This window comes from Rhipicephalus microplus, chromosome 6 (assembly GCF_043290135.1).
Source record: "Rhipicephalus microplus isolate Deutch F79 chromosome 6, USDA_Rmic, whole genome shotgun sequence".
NCBI lineage: Eukaryota > Metazoa > Arthropoda > Arachnida > Ixodida > Ixodidae > Rhipicephalus > Rhipicephalus microplus.
Window position 1 is genome coordinate 73649435 of NC_134705.1, and position 4528 is coordinate 73653962.

Consider the following 4528-nt stretch of genomic DNA (forward strand, 5'->3'; position numbering starts at 1 on the left):
ACTCTTGTCTTGTCTTGTCGCCTAGGATATCTTGGGTCATACCCACATTGGGGGATTGACCACACTGTACCTCATAATAGATATTTTTTTACAACGCTTACGAAAAAAAAGAAAGAGAAATTAGATAGGAACAATAACAATGTTCATAAAAAAAACGTGAAAAAGTGCAGAATAATGCGATAAACCAAAATATATAAAAAATAACAAGAATGAGGGAGGGGGACAAAGAATTGAATATATCTGGCAGTACCACTAGCAGCGTATCCTTTCGGTTGCCGGAATGAATTTACGTAGCCCTGACAGAATAGCACTGTTGCCCACACCCAACTGACTGGCTCCAAACGATAATTGCTTGCTTGCTTGTTCCTTTCTTTTGTGGCTCTCACCCACTAAGGGGGATTGACCAAGAAGCCGGTGGTTAATGCAAGTCAATACCTCTAGATTTTCTAAACTAGGAGAATATGATTACTGTGTTTTGACTGCGAAATTAATTTGGCGCAATGTAAAAAAATAAAAAAGGGGGGGAGAGAAATATTAAAATTTGTTGAATATCTGAGGTGGAATCGTTATAGGAAATTCTCCTGAAAGTTGAACCATTGCAGTGTATCAGCTAAATAATAAGTGGTAGTGTGGCTAGTAAAATTCGAGAGCTGATCGCTGACACAGCAAGGTAATTTTTTCGTGTTATATATGAATTCGCAGAGAGCCCCGCAGATGTTCTTGTCGCTGTTTCCCAATGAAGTTGCCCCAAAAGACAAAATATTGGGAGTGTTCAGTGATATTCCTGTTTTTTTTAATAAAATTTCGAAGCAGTTTTTTCTTTGATTTTTGAAACAGTGACATGTGATAAGAAAATGGTCGATATGTTCAGGTTCGTTACAGCTTGAGCACAGAGGGGATGGCACCAGACCAAACCTGTTTAAGTAGAAATTAAGAGGTGGTACACGGCAAACGATAATAGGGACACCAGTCGCCGGTCAGCTTTCTCGTCTTCCTCCGTCCAGCGCGGCAAGGCTGAAGATTGACTACGTATATAAACATGGTATTGCGCAGAAAACTGCACAAATGAAATAAGACTGAAATTGAGACTCCTTTTCTCACTGCTTTGTATGAACTTAGATGTGAGCACCGATCAGTATATGTAGCGCTTTGAGACAAGCGACACATTTGAGAAAACAAGCACAAATGTTGAAGTTTAAGAATGATGGCACGGTAAATGCGAAAGAAGTTGTCAATGCTACAAATTGAGTAGAAGAATAAATTTCGTAGTGTTTGTTGTTAATTAGTATAGCACGAGTTCTGTCTTGGCGATTGATGTCATAACATGTAGTTATGAATAAGAAAGAATAACAAAAGAATTAAATAATACACAGAATTAATATAAAAAACATACTGCATTATTTTGTGAAACAGGCGGACAGCCCAGAGCGTTTTATTGACCTGATAAACAATCTGGAAGGAATATGACAATTTTTCTGTCTTTTCAAACGGAATATTTCTAAAAGTGTATAATAAAATCCAATTTGGAGTGATTTGCGGGGTTTACCGTTCCAAAACCTTGATATAATTATGAGAGATGCGGTAGCGGAGAGCTCCGGAAATTTCGACCACTTGGGGTTCTTTCACGTGCACCCAAATCTGAGCACATGGGCCTACAACACTTTCGCCTCCATCGGAAATGCAGCCACCTTAGCCGAAATTCCATCCCACGAGCTGCGGGTTCCATCCCACGAGCCGAGTACCTTAGCCAATAGACCACCGCGGTATGGTAGATCCACCTTCTTAAAGTACGTTTTGTTGTGTTTAGTTGCTTCAAGTGTTTTTGCGTGTCCGTTTTCTTAATTGAATGAACTTATAAATCAAATCATTGGCATCCCGGCGGCAATATTTTGTAATCGAAGAACTGAAGTTGGTAAAAGTTTGTTCAGTTGGATATGGTGCGCACATGGTTCACGCCATCACGTTGTTCGAGACGAAATTTTAAGAATACTTTTAACGGTAGTACCTGAACGCTCAACATATGTTTGACTCGTTATTCACCTTGGCACTTATGAATCTTTCAAAATGATGCCACAAAAATATTCACTAAGTTTACCTTCGGCTACTAGTGTTCACTCTAAGTCAGCTTTTATTGCATAATACGTTTCAGCCGCATGAAGCATGCGAAAGATGTTTGCCCAGTCTGTGAATATCTCTTGATTTCAGCAAGTCTAATAGATTCTACAAAAGTACTGTGTGCCACAAAAAAAGCAAGTAATATGTTATGACTCGGAACTGCCATCGCGCGCTGTCTTCGAATTTTACGCAGTGTCCAACTTCAACTGATAAAATCGGTAGAAATGAAACTACTCTTTGACTCTTCATGATTAGCGCACAAGCAGAACGAAATACAAAAGAAAGTACACGACACAAGCGCTGTCTGACAACTGAAAGTTTAATGAAAGAAGCGTGTCCTATACATACAACATAAAGGCATAAAAGAAAACCTTGAACCTCCCCATCAAGCACGCAATCAAGTATGCTGTAGATACCCAATCTGAAAATCTGTTAGAGCGATTGACTTGTGGCTCGTGCACCTGTCTCCTACTTTCATTATTTCATACGCTTCAGTATATAGTGGTTTCATTAAACTCAGCTGCGTAGCCGCACTGTTAGCAATGGGGGGCAAGATGCGTAGAAGGTGTACCTTGCAACGCGCTAAAGTTCTCCTTTGGACGGACATTCAGGCAACGTCCTGTACATGCACCTGCATGGCAAAGGGTTGGAGTACACCACTGCGCTCGCACAGTCAGTGAAACGCTTAGAGTGCCTTATAGAGCAACCTTCAGAACTGACAGTGGCCCGCTTTTTCTGCTCTCCTTTGTCCACTCTCATGCTTGCCAACGTTTGTGTTATAATTAATGGGCACCTTCTTTCATTAAACTTTAAGTTGTTACATAGCGCTTGTGTCGCTTTGTTTTCTTGTTCTTTTTGCGTGTTGATCGTGATCAGTATGTTCGAACTTGCCCAATTCGCTTGTTTACTCTGTGACTATTAGGTCTATTTTCTTTGCAACACAGCGAATTTCGGGCACCTTGAGCCTAAAATTTTTACGCTCTTCCTAGAAAGCCGTTATGCTTGGCTCCTCAATATCCGAAGAACGCATTGCTCGTGGCCACATAAGCAAAAATATTTTTTCCGTAGACCTTTTTCTGCAGTTTGGGAAGGGATGCTGGGCGCTGCCAGATATGGGCTATAAGGTAGGTAGTTTTCTTGGGTGTCGAGCCTTTCCTTACAACCTTCATGGCATTTACCATGTCAACTCGTACATCATTTTAATCAAAGGCGTAAGATGAAGTCTACATCGAGGCAAGAAAGTTGGGGGCTCAAAGCCAGGCAAACTCTCTCCTCCTGCCGTTTAAAACGGTTAAGTTCGAACAAAAACAAGCTTCATAAAAAAGCCAACATAAAAAGGAAACACAAGATGTGCATTTGGCGTCTAGCGACCAGCTGTCTCATAAATAAAGAGCGAAGCAAGCAGTTCGTGGAGAGTGGAGAAGGATCTACTGGGCATCTTTTCATATTAAAAAGCTCCTTCCTTCTATCCTTTCATTTAGAGAACGAAAAAATCAACTAGCTCTGCTTCGCGGACGCAGGTGCAGAGCTAAGCTGGTGGTGTACCCTTCGTGAAGATGACAAACTTCTTTCTTTAGGAAGTCCTTCAGGCATATAATATTTCTTTTAGTATATTTCATAATCAGTATTTCCAACAAACCTTGCTGGTGAGTACCTGCGCCGGTGATATAGGTCTATCTAGACCATACTACTCATGTACGAATGTTTGCAGAGAAGCCTTCCCAAGAAGCTTTGATATGTTTATTTGCGGATATTTATTAAACAATGTTTGTTACCTTTGAAGTGATAGCATAGCCAAAGCCTTCTGTAACCATGAAGTAAGACGTCACAGTGGTGGTTGCGTGCACACCATCTGTTGGCCTAACTGCCACCTCCTTCTTTTCAAGTGCACGTTGGGTGTAGTGGGATTCACCAAATTTCTGGTACACACGTGGTTTTGATGTTCATTTCATTAGAGGCCTCACAGAATTATGTGACACACACCAATATATTGGGATCACTGTTGCCTTTTTTTATGAGACCTGTGGTGACAAGTAGGATTTAGTCCGATATATCTGTGGCAAATACTCATTTTCGACGCGAACAAGCGTTACCACTGACCCCAGACAAAAAAGGCTTGACCAAAAGTGCGATTGTTTATTCCGCAGACTTCGACTGGAAGTAGCATACACAATTAGCTTCCTGCACAAAATACATCAATACAACTCTCTGGAATGCAATTGTGGGCATGCAGAAAAAAAATATTCGCCATATTCTTTTGAAGTGCATCAAATGCGCGAATAAAAAAAAATTAAGGAACAAATTAGCAAGTTCGGACAAACGGCCCCTTTCATTAAACAAATTACTCGGATTACGATATGTGATAGTGCATATACTGATAGTAGAAAAGAAAGATGCGAGTGGAAACGGTTTA